The sequence below is a fragment of the Pteropus medius genome, unplaced genomic scaffold (genome assembly GCF_902729225.1).
Source record: "Pteropus medius unplaced genomic scaffold, Ma_sr-lr_union100, whole genome shotgun sequence".
NCBI lineage: Eukaryota > Metazoa > Chordata > Mammalia > Chiroptera > Pteropodidae > Pteropus > Pteropus medius.
The window spans coordinates 7,812,754-7,829,070 of NW_024349224.1; the positions used below are offsets into that span (position 1 = coordinate 7,812,754).

Sequence of the window (16,317 nt, forward strand, 5' to 3'; positions counted from 1 at the left end):
GGGTAACCCAATCTCTGCCAGGCTCTCTGGGCAAAGCGTTGGTCCAGAATTCTTCCTTGTCTTAACGATGCTTTTTAAAGGGATGTTAGCATTGAATCAGCCATGAACAGCTAGGAGTTCTGTGCGAATCTAAAGAAAATCCTCAGGGCCAAGACACTGCAGGCATTAGCTACTCTGGTTTGGTTGTTTAGGCCAACCTTTAGGATGGGGTTTGGGGCAGACATGGACCGGGAGAAATGGGTGCTGCTCGTTGAAGTTTTTGCATTTCACAGAAGTCAATGTAAAGAGAAACCAAGGTCTTCGTCACTTCCTCTGGATAGCTGACACCGCACCAGCACGAGTCCAAAGAAGTCTCATGGGAAGGGCTGCGACCTACTGTGCTGAGCATTTTACAAACAGACTCTCATTTAATCCCTGCAATAGACCTGCAGAAGGGTGGGTTGTCTGGAGGAATTCTTGATTTTAAAAGATTAGTTATTTGTCAGTAGATGCACTTACCTAATGTACAAACAGAACAGTGAAAACAGATGGAGAAAATTAGGTGGTCTTAGTGGCCTCCTTCAGCATTGCTTCAGCCCTGGGCTGACCACTTCCAGCTTCATTGGAACAGGAGGAAAATAAACCCCTATTTTTGTAAGCCACTGTGCAGCTGAAAGCAATCTAACTGATATATTGTGTAACTGTGATGATGTCTTCCATGCTCTGTCTGTAGATTATGACATTTGAAATTTAAAAAAAAAAAAACAAGTTTTTACAATATTACGATTATATAAATATTATTTACTAGAGAACTAAGTTTGAATGGATCCACCAAAAAAAGGATATGTAACTTCCGTATCACTAAAATTGGAATATTTGAAGGAGAGAAACTTGAAGAGTAAGGATACTCTTCAGAGACCGCTCAGAATCAGAACATATTTTAGTTTGCTTCATAGCTGGACTATCATTTTCTTTCAGGGCTTTTGTTTTTTCCTGATATTTCTAATTGCCTTTCTCCCTTGCTGTTTGTTAAAAGATCTAATATTCATGTCTTCTTCCCTGATCATTTGTACAACTGTCATTCTGGAAATCTCTTTCCATTGCTCTCCTGGGTTAGATCCATTGCTTCCTGGATCCCCCATCATCCTCTATCCTGACTTCCTTTTCATCTTGCCGGAGTATATTCTCAAGCAATTTTTTACAATAGGGATGAATTAAGGGGAAATTTTGGAGTCCCTAAATGTCAGAAAACAGGTTTATTTTTCTCTTATGCCTGATAGACAGTTTGGCTGGATATTAAATTTCAAGTTCAATATCATTTTCTCATAATACTTTTGAAGGCATCACTGCATTGTGTTATAATATTCAGTGTTGCTGCTACAAACACTAACATGACTGTCCCTTTATTTCTCATTGGAAGCTTTTGAGAAATTTCTCATTCTTTTTGCCATCATTTTATAGATCTTTCAAAAATTCATCAAACTTCTCTGAATTTTTTTTATCATAATACCCCGTTTTTTATCATAATACCCCGTTTTTATTCGAATGGAGTAATTGCCTGAATCTAATGAGTTAAAGGTTTTTATTTGTATTTTCATTGTTAAGTTTTCTCTTTCTTGAACTATTTCTACTTCTTTGTAGAAATAGTTCAAGTAGGTTCTGTGGGTGGAAGTAGGGCTTGTTGACTTGTGTTTAGTATGCCCAGGCGAGGAACTGGCCCATGAAGGGCCCTCCTCTGACCCTCCCCTGGGAACCCTGGACCCTCCTTGACTGGTTATTCCATTGCTTTGGAGAATATCTTGCGATCTTGCAGTCTCGGCCTAGGAGGAAATGATGGAGCTGTACGAGTGGCAGTGGAGGGGGCAAAATCGATGATCACGCGGCAGCTCTACAACCAAGTCTTCCATTAGTCACCATCCTGATTTCTGCGGCTCCTTCAGATCCTCCACCGCAGACTCCTCTCTACTTCTTGATCTGAGCTGTGGTTTTCTCTGCTCTCATTTACCCATAAATGTGATTTGACCCATTCTAGTATTCCAGAAAAATGTCGAACTCTGATCCATCGATGTGCTGTTCAAGTCGTCCCCTCTCACATTGTTATATAAAATTTCTCAGGGCTGAGAGACCGAAGAAAGAGGCTGACAACTCCATCACTACATTAAGAGTTTATTAAGGGAACTTACACACGTGGCTCATGGTGGGGGGAGCATGAGGGGGTAGATATCCTTTGCACTGCATGGCAGGTGCTAAAGGATTATATAGGACAGGAGAGAGTGGATAGGAGTACCAGGGCGGGATTCACCCCAGACGAGGAAGGAAAGTCTTACATCTTGCCCGGGGAAGGGCCTGTTGCAGGAACCAGCACACCTGGGGCATAGCGGGGAGATCAGTGGGACAGTCTCTGGGGGATTTACGGAAGCAATCTCTGTTCTGCCCCAGATCTGACTGGATCTAACACAAGTGTCTGGCAGTAGTCACATCATAAAGCAGTCTGTTCTCCACACACACACCAATTCTCAGCTCTTTTATTAGTTTTTCTTTTTCTCTCCTTGTCTTTTATTTTATTTTATTTTATTTAGTTATTTTGATAGATTTTCAGGAAAAAAGAGAGATAAATGCATGTGCTCAGCCTTCCATCTTGAGTCAAAGTCTGGGCTAGGTTTTTTGTTGGTACTATTTTTAATCTTCACAACAACCCTGCAGGATAGGGATTACTATCTCCCTTCTGTAGGCAAGGAAACTGAGACTCAGAGAAGACCTGCACTAGGCAGGACTAGCTGGGAGAGAAGCTTGAAGACCACAAGGGAAGAGAAATTGGGGAAAAACCTGAAGTGAAGAGTGAGCGGACTGGTTACACACACAACCGGTCACATACAGTTGTGAATGGGGTAAAACTTAAGCGGTGCAAAGAAACACCACGAAAACAGATTTTAGGTCAAGAAAAAGAAGAGCGTTCTCTAGGCAGGGCTGCCTAGAGCAGGAAAATACTGTGTCAGGAGGCTGACACATCATGGATTGTGTTCCTGTGTTGCCTAAGGGACAATGGAGCCCTCTGAGAGACTGTTGCAGATCTGCACCTGCTCAGGACATACTCCAACTTGGATGGAGACCACAGGGCTTCGTGGGGGAAGAAATGGAGCTCAGATCACTGGACAGGGAAGGAAGTTCCTCGTGTGGACTGCAGGGTGCGCTCCAGTCCCAGAGACGGCTGCGATAGCCGGCCGTACTGAGCCCTGAGGAATTGCGCTTAGGGTTGTGGGGGTTGCTCCCGCCTCAGTCTGGCTGGGTTTGGGGCCCAGACATCCCAGAAAGAGTCTAGAACCGTAAGACACGGTGCTGGGAGGATAAATCAGGACGAGCTTTCCAAGGGTTCATTAGGCTATAGGTGTAAAAGGCCTTAACAACGGGTAAATCATCCAGATTCACAGGGCATAAGGCTTTTAAAATAATTTCGCAATGTACATTGAAGAACCAGAAAAAAGTTCTTCCCATTTGACACAGTGGTTTCACTTCTAATCTAAGGAATTCACCACAAATTCGGGGGCGGGGGAGCCTCATTCATTCACAGGAAGGTTCGCTGCGGTACCATTACTGGAAATAACATCAAGTCTGAATCTATGAAACTGAGTAAGCTGTGGTCCATGCTTATAACAGGATATGACACAGCCATTAAAAAATGCAGAAACACGGGAAATGATTACGGTAAAATCTTAAACAAACATGAAGGTGAAATACACTAAAATGTTAACAGTGGTTGTGTTCAAATCATAATTTACTGAAATAACATTTATTGAAATAAATATTGTTTGAAAGAGAAAATTGCATACTTTGAGCCAAAAATTCTACTTTCAAGAATGTTGTATTCTAAGGAAAAAATCGTGACTGCTAAACACACAAAAGCTACTAAGATGTATATCACAACATGGATTATAATAGTGAAGATTTGGGAACAATAAAATGTCTCAAAGCAAGGAACTTTTTAAATAAATTGCAGAATGAATCTACTAAAATAAAATTGTACAAATGAAACTAATTTCAGGGACAGATGTTTATAATCTACTGATAAATACTGAGGGAAGTCATTTATAAATCGGTGTGTACTTAAGGCTTCTATTTTTATATTTAAAAGGATGATATATGTACTTTAAAGTTTTTCTACAATAAACAAAGAATGAAGAAGAGGCGGAAGGGAGCGAGGGCCCGGTGTTTTTGAATCTCAGGCACCCATGACCTGAATTGCCTGATTTACCTTTGAAGATAAGGAGAGAATGGAATACTTGAAATTGAAATTGTCTTGGAAAATTTGTGCCATGTGACTACAATAGACATTGGCTAGATGGCAGCTTCCTCCTCCTCCATGCCCAGCCTCACTGTCCACCTTCCCTAGCAAGTGCTCTCACTTGCTTTCTCATACTCCAGCCCTCAAACACCTTTGTGAAGGCGATAGGGCCAGCCCTGTCTACCCACATTTGACAGAGGATGAACCAGATGTCCGAAGATTCACGCTGGTGATAAGGCAGAGGTTGGAAAGCAGGTTTTCTGATTCTCCTGGTTCTCTTCCCCTACGTGTGTGAGTTGGTAAAAATCATCATGGATAAAGCGGAGTTTCTCAACCTCAGCACCGTGTTAGAAAAAGGGGGTTCTATGGAGAGTAAGCACACAGGATACTGATGATCTGATCATAAATTCCTAACTGGGCAGAGCATGGAGGGTGGTCCTGCCCCAAGTCTGTAACTTCTTTAGCAAAAGGTTAATCTTTGCCTTAAGCGAGTTCTGCCCATCCTTTCTGTGCATCCAGGTTAACATACCTTTGAAATACCTCCCTTTCAGACCCCTCCTCTAGAGCATGACCACTCTCAAGAGAGCACCTAATCTTACAATTTTGTAATCTGATCTGCACTTTGCTTTCTCCCACCTGCCTGTAATCTTCCTTAAATTCCCTCCTTAATCTCAAATGCATAAACGAAACAGCAAACTTATTTTCTGAAGCATTTATCTCAATCTGTTGAGAACTTGCTTCCGGGAGTATTCTCTATTTTGGCTCAAACAAATTTTTGTAAAAATTCTCTACAGGTTTGGACCTTTCTTACATCATAGCACTTTTGACATTTGGGGCAGATAATCCTTTGCTTTGGGAAGCTATCCTGTGCATTGCAGGATGTTTGACGGCATCTTTGACTTGTACCCGTTAGGTGCCAGAGGCATCAACCCCCACCCCCACCCCCAGTTGTGACAACAAAAATGTTTCCAGACATTGCCAAATCTCCCCCAAGGGACAAAATCGCCCAGAGTTGAGAACCACGGAAGAAGTAAGGTGAGATGGGACAGAGAACTTTGATCTAAGTCAAGCTGCCCCAAGGTCATTCCTAGAAGGAGATGCTGCCCCTCCTGGCCCTGGGGGTGAGAGTGAGGGGCTAATGAGGAAAAGAGAGAAAGGGGAGACTGGCTTCTGTAAAAAGGCAGAAGTTCTTCCACTCTACACATTCTCCCAGCAATATTTATCTTACTATGCGCTGATTTTTTATTAAACGGCTCTGTCTCCTGTGCAAATCACTGAGCTTCAGTTTCCTCATCCACAAAATGGGTTAACACTGCCTCCCACAAGGATTTTGGGAAGGAGTCAATGAGATAACATGCGGAATGTTTAGCTCTAGATGGTGCTCAGTATGGTGCCTCGAGCATAGTAAGCATCTCACACGCCCGTAGACCTTATCCATACTAGCCACCAGCAGTATTCACCCATGCGGAAAAAAAAAACTGGGGCACGAACTGGGGAAGAGATTTCCTTGAGTTTGCAAAACTAGAGAAAGAGCTGGAACTAGAAATCATGGGCTCCTAGACCAGCGTCCCTTCTCCAATGCAGCTGCCTTTGTGGACAGAATTATTCATTCGACATTCATTCTACAAGTAAATCCAGATCTCTTCAAGAAATGACTTTATTTGCAGATAAGCATATTTGCAAACTTAGTCCACAGCTGTACCCAAGCTTCTAAACTCCTGGCCAATTGTTCAGTCCCGGGATGGTAAATTGGGAAACCGTTTGAGGGCATTGTAGCAATCTTAATTGTATACTGTTGTAGCCGCCAGCCCCCCAAAGACACACGGACCACCAGAAATCAGTGTTATAGGAAACACACTCTTTATTCAGCCAGCTGGATCTGCCAGAGGTACGCAGACCCCAAATTAAGCAGCCCCGAGATGTAGAGATACAGGGTTTTTAAGCCCTAAATCCCATTCCTCATTCTGTCTTAAACACAAAGGTCTATTTTTCTCCTATTCACTACCTGTCAACCCACAGGTCGGGTTGTGCTGGCTGGAAAATTACTGCTTAGCTATTGCCCATAGGAACATAGGTTATCACCCATTGGAACATAACATTCTAACAATAAGCTTTCTGCTTCTGTACCCCGGCTTGCACAACCGACCTGTGGGTTGACAAGTAGTGACTAGGAGAAAAATAGACCTTTGTGTTTAAGACAGAATGAGGAATGGGATTTAGGGCTTAAAAACCCTGTACCTCTACATTTCGGGGCTGCTTAATTTGGGGTCTGCATAACCCTGGCAGACCCAGCTGGCTGAATAAAGAGTGTGCTTCCTATAACTCACTGATTTCTGGTGGTCCGTGTGTCTTTCTGGGGCTGGCGGCTACAACAGGGTGTGCAAGCAGGGGTACAGAAGCAGAAAGCTTATTGTTAGAATGTTATGTTCCCATGGACGATAAGCAAGCAGTAATTTTCCAGCCAGCACAATACTAGACCAGTTTCCACCAGGGTGAGATTGGCTGGACCCCTTACTTTTTTCTGAGACCATCTTGGAATTTCCTGTCCAGCCATTGGTGTGACCCTGAGTGATCTCTGCCCCTCAGCCTACCTGGTCCCACCTTCTGGCCTTAATCCAAATGAAAAGAAAAAAGTATCCATGAACTCCCTTCTCTCAGAATGCACTGGGGTTGAATGCAGGGCCCAGGGCGAGGGCTGATGGCCATGACTCAGCTGGTCCAAGCTGTCACTTGCAGTCCTGTCAGTCTGAGGCAGCTGCAGTTCAGGAGGAGCACAGCTGAGCCCGACAATGGAGCCGGGGGTCAGGTAGGAGCTGTAGGCTTTCTGCACAGTCCTTGCCTGACTTCCCCAGTCCCAGACTTACTTGTAAATGGTAAGAGCCAAAATGGTCAGGGCCCTGCTCTGACAGCTTTCCAAGTGCCATGCCATTTAAGTTCCTAGCAAACCTATAAGGTAGGAACTACTATTATTCCCGTTTAGGATTAATAAACAGGAAACTTCAACCCGAGGCACAGAAATATTAAGCAAGTTGCTAACGACTTGCCACATTAACTAGTATGTGGCAGTATCAGTCTGTGAACCCAGTCAACTTGACTTGGGAGCCATTCATTCGTTCATTCAGTCATTCAATAAATGGGTTCTGAATGTCTCCCGTGTACAGGACACTGTGCTAGGTGCTTCAGATGTATCAGTGAACAGAAGGAATGATCCCTTATAGGATCGTGGTGCTTAAACTCTAACAGGAAAGACAGCATATAAGCTTTACAAATAAGTAAATTATTTAGTTTGTCAGAAGGTGTTAAACGTTATGGAAAAAAGAGAGCTAGAGCAAGGTATGGGGATCAGGGGTCCTGGGAATTTGAGGTGGGTCGCAGTTGTAGATAGGTGATCACGGTGTGCTTCACAGAGACAGATTTGAGCAAAGACTTAGACGCAAAGAAAGAAGGGAGCGAGCTGTGTGGATATCTGGGAGGAGAATCACAGGCAGAGGGAACATAGACAAAATAATTTAAGGTTGTGAGAAGTAACGAGAGGTCAGAGTAGAATAAAGGTGGGGACAAGGGGGACCCTCTGGAGCAATACGCCTGTATGGAATGCTCTTCAGAGATCATGGAAGCTAAGAACTGAAGGATGAGGGGCCCCGGCCACCCGCAGAATGCGGGGAGGTATTGCAGAAAGATGTTGTGGTTTTCGGACCCCTCAAAATCGTGGTCGCCCTTGGGTGTGGAAGGTGTATTAGTCAGGGTTGTCCAGAAAAATAAAACCGCTATATATAGAGATCTTGATATGAGATGTATATTACAGGCATAATAAGCACATCTATTATATATTTTTTATAGGAACTGGCTCACACGATTATGGAGTCCGAGAAGTCCCATAATCTACCATCCACAAGCTGGAAAACCAGGAAAGCAGGTGGTGTCATTCGGTCGGAGTTTTGAAACCTAAGAAGCAGAAGCACCAGTGAGTGTCTCCAAGCAGGAGAAGATGAATGTCTCAGCTCAGGCAGAGAGTAAATCTCCCTCCCTCCTTTTGTTCTATTCGGGCCCTCAAACAGATTGGATGAGGCCCACCCACACTGGGAAGGGCAATCTTTACTCAGCCCAGCAATCCAAATGCTAATCTCCCCTGGAAATATCTTCACAGACCCACTCAGAAATCACGTTTTACTGACTATCTGGGCATCCCTTAGCCCAGAGACGTTGACACATAACATTACCCACCGCGGTGGGCATGGGAGGAGATTGCTCTCCCAGCTCTGAAGCCTCAATCTCAAAGCTGTTTTCAGCTGAGCACAGGGCGACCGGCGAGCACCAGCGCGGGCAGAGTCCTCCCCTGCGCACAGAGTGGCTGCGCGCAGGGCGGGGAGTCAGGGAGCACGGCGGGGGAGGGGAGGGACCGCTGCCGCAATGCGCGCCTCCGCCTGGGTCTGTGCGCCCAGATGGAGAGAGGGGGCGCCTTGCACCCAGCGGGCTGAGCGTGCGCTCCCCGCCTGGGGCTATAAAAGCCTCGCCACCTGCTGCAGCCAGGGCGTCCAGTTGCCGAGAGAAGCCAGTTCGCCAAGTCACCTCCTCCAGCCGCATCTCCGCTGACATGGACCCTGAGACCTGCACCTGCCCTACTGGTGAGCCCCTGCCCCCATCCTGCGGCACAGCGCGCCTCCTTACTTGCAAAGAACCCCATTCCCGACATCTTTGCTCAAGGACATTTGGGGGAAGGGATCCCTATTTCCCATTTTGAACCTCGTGAAGGGTGGGCATGGCTATACCCCAAAGAACAGAGACTAGCACCCCACCTCCTCCTTTTAGGCCTGGCCCCACCCAGAGTTTCACCACAAGATCTCTTCCTGTGGCATCTCCCTCTCTAGGTGGTTCCTGCACCTGCGCTGGCTCCTGCAAGTGCGAGGGATGCAAATGCACCTCCTGCAAGAAGAGTGAGTGTGGGGACCCGCTCCGCCCCTGCCCCTCTGCCCGCCCCGCCCCCTCAGTCTGTCCACCGCAATATGGAGAGACCCCGAGGCCCCCTGTTAAGGCGCTTCTGACTCTGGGACTGAACCACTTGCGGTGGCCTTAACACACGATCGCCCTGGCCCACCCCCAGGGATGATCCAGGAGGCCTGCAGCAAGATGTTTTGTAAATTCCCAGATGATTCAAATGGGCAGCTGAGACGACAACTGTTTCCCTGGTCCAGCCCCTCCCCCCAAAACCTCCAGTGCCGGGGAAAGCCGTTAGAGAGGCTGGGAGTTGGATCTGGAGTCCGGGTCCCTTGGCCCCCCAGGCCTTTGTGGGTCCCCTCAGTCTGACCTGCCTCAGGTCTCTGCAGAAGCAGTGTAATATATATGGGGAGAAGGAGGTGGGAGGAAGGCTCCCTATCTCCATGGTGTATGAGATGAGGCATGGATGCCCCCCCCCCCATGGATCCCCGGGACCCCTCATACCTGTACCATTTCCGTTCCTTCAAGTTTATTCTTCAAGGTTCTTTTCAAGGTCATTTACCCTGTGATACTTTCTCCTTAAGGCCCAGCACTCCCCTAGCCTGGGCATGACCCTACCATCCTGGAGACTCCCCTGCACTCATCTGAGGGGCTGTGGCTAGTTACTGGGTACCCCTCTCCTGTGGCAGCCCAGCATGCAGCTGACACACCATAGACGCTGAGTCAAACCAGGTGTGAGACTAGGAAGGGAACAATGAGCAGCCCCCAGCACCCCTCCTGTTTCCCCCTTCCTTTTTGATGGGGACAGGTAGGGGGGGAGGTCATCAGACTGGGCGCACCTGATTTTATCTGCAGGTTGCTGCTCCTGCTGCCCTGCAGAGTGTGAGAAATGCTCCAAGGATTGTGCGTGCAAAGGTGGAGAGGGGGCCGAGGCAGAGGCGGAGAAGTGCAACTGCTCCCACTGAGATGAGGACGTGCCCTAGGTGTGAACCGTGTGTAAATAGTACCAGGCGGCCCAGTGCCACCTCTCCCTGTGGGGAGGTTCAGCTGTGTATCCCCTTCCTCTGCTTGCTGCTGGCAAGTGACAATAAAAAAATCCTATGACTAGCATAAGCCAAGGACTGGTCTCTTCTTAAACGGAAGGATAGGAGGGTCGGGGGTGCCCAATCTGAGGGAACTGCCCAGTTAAAAAGTAAAATCCTGAGATTTGGCTACTGGTCTACTTGGGGCTGGGATGTCCTTCCCGCCTTCAGATGGCCTTCGATCCTTCAGCCAAGTCAAGCTCAACTCTGAGGAAAGAGAGGAGACCAGACCCAGACATGTTTGACTCTCCCTCCTTTCAACCTCACTTCATCTGTACAATGGGGTTGGGGGAAGGTAAAACCAGCCCCCAACCCCAAAGGCCTGTAGTTCCTGGAATTTTCTAGTTGCTCCTACAAAGTCGCCTGTTTTCAGAATCATTAGCAGAGTTCAGGAGGCCCCAGGAAACACTGTCTTGGCAGACTGCCAGCTGTGTTTCCACAGTTACCACCCCTGAGTAGCCTGTCTCCCCAAAACAGACTGGTCGGCTCCTTTTCAAATCTTCTCATTTGGCGATTTGTCTCTAGCTCCTTCTTTCTTCAAGGGGAAGCAGGGTAATAAGAGCTTTTATCTGGGTGGTTGAGGTCCAGTCCTTGATGAAAGAGAACACCCAGATCTATCTGGCTGGCCGAGAAGGGAGAAATAGAATCCTGGGAGAGAAAAGTTTCCCAGTAGGAAGACACTGTGCTGTAAATACATCAGTATTTTCCTCCAAGTTAGTTTTTCTGGACAATCTATTTAAAAGCCCACAAAGAATTTTTTTTTTTTTTAAGCCCAACAGGCTGAGTTTAAAAAACCAGTGCAAGAAAGCCAAGGCCATTTTGTAAAGGAACAACAAAAAAGACTTGCTGGCACTGCTTGTTCTAAAGCTCTAAGAAGTGGGGTCGGTTCAGAAATAGATCAGTTGTACAGAGAGTCCAAAAGCAGATCCCTGTGTAGCTGGGAGTAGGACATGATCAAATCAGTGGCAAAAGGATTCACTAGTCAGTGAAAAGCGGTGGCACAATTGGCTACCCCTTTGCATATCGTGTAAAAATTAATTTTCAGTTGACTTAAACACCCAAGAGCAAAATCAAAACCGTAAAAGAATTCGGAAGAGGAAAATAGAGTGTTTGTTGCTTTGGGGTAGAGACAATTCTTTTAAGAGACACATGAAAGAAAAGGTTGGTAAATTTGAATTACCTTGTGCTAAGTCCTCCTAAGGACGTTATTTTATTTGATCCTTAAAACTCTAGAAGAATGGGATTTTATAAATGGGGCAATAGGGGCTTAGGGTAATTTACACGAAGCCTGTTAAAAAAAATAAACTGAGGCATATTAAATTTTTAAGAGTTTCTTTAAGCAAAAACAAATTGGAATTGGGCGGCATCCAATGTCGCGGAAAGGCTCTCCAAGGAGCTGCACAAAATGAAAGACTTATAGGCAGGAGAGAGCAGGAACAAGGACGTTATAACAGGCAAAACCAAACCAAAACAAAACGGGTTGATCATTGCAGTTACTTTCCCTTAGCAGGTAGCAGGGATCAGTCAGGCAGATTACCTACCTACTAGGTAGGGATCAGGAGATTCCTGAATGACTGGTTTAAGATTCCATTTTTGGGAGAACCAAAACCGTAATAAAGTCTCTGTTTGAAGATATTGGGCTTAACGTAAGTGACCCCATTTTGGGCCTACTGTCTCGTTTTTAACAGATCACATAGCTAGAATGTGGCAGAGTCAGGATTTGAACCCAGGCTGTCTGACTGAAGTCTAGGCCTTCAACATAACCATACCTGTTTTCTCGATTCTGGCTTCCCTTGTGTAAAAGCATCAAAACAAAGCTAAATCACCTCACATCCATTAGAATGGTGTCTTCGTCCGGTGGGGCTGCTAACAAAATACCACAGGCTGGGGAGCTTACAAACAACAGAAATTATTTCTTACCGTGCTAAAGGCTAGAAGTCTGAGATTAGGATGCCAGCATGGTTAGGTGAAGGCCCTCTTCTGGGTCAAAGACTTCTCATTGTATCCTCCCATGGTGGCAGAGACTAGGGCATTCTGTGGGGTCTCTTTTATTAGAGCACTAATCCCATTTGTTAGAGCTCCCCGCTCAAGACCTAAGCATTTCCCAAGGGCCCCAGGAGACAGAAACATTCAGACCATAACAAATGACTGCTATCAAAACAAAACAAAACAAAAAACAAAACAAAACAAAACAAAAACCAGAAGATAACAAGTGTGTTTTTGCTCATTTTTAAATTGGGTCCTTTGTTTTATTATTGGGTTTTAAGAGTTCTTTATATATTCTAGATACCGGTCCTTTATCAGATCTATGCTTTGTAGATAGTTTTTCCAAGTCTGTTCCTTGCCTTCTCATTTTCTTTATGTACGATAATATAATGATTTTTATCTAAGTTTAATTTTATAATTACATCATCTGGATGTTCCTCCTGTTTGTTTTCTTCTAGATGTTCTTTAATTTAAATCTGTGATCCATTTTGAGTTCATCTTATGGAGGATATGAGATAAATATCTAATTTATTTCTTCTCTTCTTTTCTTCCTTTTCTTTTCTTTTTTTGGCACCTTTGTCAAAAATCGATTGACCATACATGTGCTGATTTCATTCTAAACTTTCACTCTGTTCCACTGATCTATATGCCTATCCTTGGATCAATACCACACAGTCTTGATTACTGTGACTTTATTATAAGTTTTTACATTGATTAGTGTACGTACTACAACTTTGTTCTTTTTCTGATGGGATTCTTTATTGTTTTCCGTCGCTCAGCCTTGTAATGAGTGGTCTTTTCCATCTTCCCATGGGGTTTGGAGCGGGCCCAGGAGACATACATCTTCACTGAGTCCGCCATCTCAATTTGGCCCTCCAAACTGCTGCATCACAAAAATATTTATGGATGCTGGACTCTGAGGATAGATGAAAAGAAATGGTCACTGTCCTTCAAAAAGTACATGGACTTGTGGGGAAGATAAAACCATTGCAAGAACATTTAGATGCTTTAGAGCTGGAAGAAACTGACAGACCACGGCACCCCAGCTCTCTTCATTTTAGAGATGGGGAGACTGAGGCCCAGGGAGGGAGGGGAGACACAAACAAAAGCTCTGGTGGCTTTAAGAAGGAAGAAGCCCCATCGTTTGGGGATCAGAGAAGACTCCCCGGAGTAGGAGGCATTTAAGCCTTTTCTCATTTGCCCCCAGAATGCTCACTGGAGGTGCTTACGGCTGCAGCATTTACCCAGAGATAACTCGTGGATTATAGTCCTAACCCGACTCCCAAAGTTTGCTGTGAAATATCTCGCTTTTTTATTATTTTCGCAACACCCTAGTATATCGATAGTCTTGGGAAACAAATGACATCATTCTATTTATAGCTTTCTGGTTTATTCCCCACTCTTTAGTCCCCCCTGCCCCCATGGCATTCTGTTTTTAGTAGTAGTATGTACATTTATAAAATTAATTCTCGATTGCTAAAGATGTCAAATCCTAGAAAATGTAGCATTCTTAACCCGACATTAAATTAACTCTGGCGGGGAGGGGGGAGGGGAGAGGTACATGAGGTAAGAGGGGTCAAACAAGTGGCGACAGAAAGAAATCTAACTATGAGAAGTGGTGAGCACACAGTGTAAATATATGTATGCCTCACTGTTAAAGTGTACAGCTGAAACTTGTTGGATTTCGTTAACCAATGTCACCATAAAAAATAAATTAATTAATAAAAAAAATAAGGTAACGCTGGCATAGAGCTGCACTTTTTCCCATTGCTATTTATTTATTTATTTATTTATCATTTATATTTATTTATTTTTTTAATTGAAGAAGTGATTTAAATTCCTTCCGCGCACACGCACACACCTCCCCACTACACTATTTTTTTCCTAAGGGGGACAAGGGTTCAAATGGGCTTTGGGGGATGGTAGGAGGAAGTAAAAACCTGGCATGTGGAGTGTCAAGTGTATTTGGAGAAGGGTGTGAATGTCCTGATCCTACTGCAGAAGTGCTTAGGGACAGAAAAGGGAAGTTGAGGCGGGATGGGTGAGGAGAGGGTGATGCCAGAGGCGTTTAGCTCTGTCACCGCACCCCCTGCACAGTCAAAACGATTCAAGGGAGACAGCTGAGAACTGGAAGCAAATATTACTGCCAACGTGGATGGCCCAAACCCAGAGCTAGACTGAATACTTTCAGGGCAAAAACAAGCCCTACCGTCTCTTCACAGAGCTGGATTGTTTCCCCTGAGTGGACAGGTGACCATCTGATTTATTAGAAACGAGGAATTTTGCATTTCATGTGTGCGCATAGGTAAATATCAACAACAAAATCCACTCACTGCCAAAGAGCAGGGTCGCCAGACACAGTGAGATTTCCAGGACCTTGGCTCCAAAGTCAGAGAACATTTGCATGTGATCCTCGAAGTCTAGCACAATTTGATCATTTGAGAGACCAGTAAACTGAAGCTCAGAGGGGCCCTGGCACATGACTACCCGCCAAGGTCAGTCAACAAATGAGTGGCCGAGTGGACCATTAGAATTTGGTCCCTCTGACGGCTCAACTCTCCCACACTGCTTGGTGTTTCTGAGTACACAGGTCCCGGGGATGGGTGAAGAAAAGTTTTTATTTTCATTTTGCAATTGGCCCTAATGCAAGGTAGGGGCTGGGAAGGGAGGAGCCATAGAGAGGATTACCCCCCTAATATTTTATTTCACAAATATTTATTAAGCACCTACTGCAAACTTGGCCCCGTGCGGGAGGGGGGCAGTGCTGGAGACACATTTCAGGGGCAATGACTGATTCTGGAGTTTTCAGTGACGTTTTCAGTGGGATGGGGAAGGATGCAGATATCGATCCAAGAATCACACACACTCCTACATACTACAGACATGGAATGTGCCAGGAAGGAAAATAACAGAATGTTTTCCAGCATGTTCCACGGGCATCCTGACAGCATGGGGATCAGGACACGCTCCCTAAAGGAAGTAACGATTGAGCTGAGGATGAAGACATTTCCACAGGACCATACAGTGAATACTGCAAGGACAGCCCGTTCTCTGTCCGCCTCCTCACTAAACTCCCACTTCAGCAGCCAGGATTCCCTAAGCTGCCGGGAACCTTCCAGTAACCCATTCCCTGAGTCTGATGACACTCTGGGCATTCTGAGACTGATGATCTAAGACCTGTTGCTACACAGGGGCCAGTCAAGTACAGACAGGAAAGCAGGCTGTGCCTCCGCAGAGACAAATCTGGTTGGCTTCTCCCGTCAGCATCCTCTAGGGAAGAAAATGCTTGTGGGGTTTTCCCTTCCACGTGCTCCGTGCTCCGTGCTCCGGGGTGATGCCAACTTTCCATCTGGCCGCTTCCTCTGCTCCTTCCTCTCCCCTGCCTGACAAAGACCTTCTCACCCTCCTCACCTCTCTGGCCCACCTCCTCCTGGCCCAGACTGGGTCTCCTCTCTGCTCCCCCTGCCTCAGTGAGATCACTTTTCCCTGCGCTCCTTTGGCACTGCCCCCATGACCTGAGTCTCCTGAGCACAAGGCTCGTGGTTTCTTGACCTTATTCTCCCCACTGGCCGATGTCTACCTTAGAAAGTCTTCTGAATCTGCTGGGCCCCCTGATTTGAATCACAAGGTTCTGCCACTCCCTAGCTCTGTGACCTTGGGTAAGTTACTTAACCTCTCTGGGCCTCCATTCCCTCCTCTTTAAAATGGGAATAACGGAAGGTCCTTACCTCACAGGGTTAATACACGATTAAATGAGAACTCACACAATAACTCACTCACTATGCTCGCTATCGCATACTAAACTCCGGGATATACAATGGATAGGTATGTCATCAATAACCATCCCCTGGGTTTCGTAGGGTGCTACACAATTATCAAGCCTTGACAGGTACAAAGAGCTTTTTGTAATCTGTCTTCACTTCCAACGGATTATCTGTCTGAGCAGGATCCCCAAGGCCCGCTTCAACCAGCTCTCTAACCCCTGGAGTTCAAGTACTGGACACGCAGGGCGGAAGCCGTGCACCCAGCGGGAGGGCGGGCACGGGGTGCTCGGCG

The 16,317-nt window shown here is 45.8% G+C and overlaps 1 long non-coding RNA gene across 1 annotated transcript; it reads left to right on the plus strand.

The window, feature by feature from the left end:
* Positions 1-8,385: 8,385 nt before the first annotated feature.
* On the plus strand, positions 8,386-10,125 carry LOC120617395 (uncharacterized). The gene is made up of 3 exons (XR_005656904.1): positions 8,386-8,883; positions 9,127-9,192; positions 10,049-10,125. It is a non-coding gene; the product is annotated as an uncharacterized LOC120617395 (long non-coding RNA).
* Positions 10,126-16,317: the final 6,192 nt, after the last annotated feature.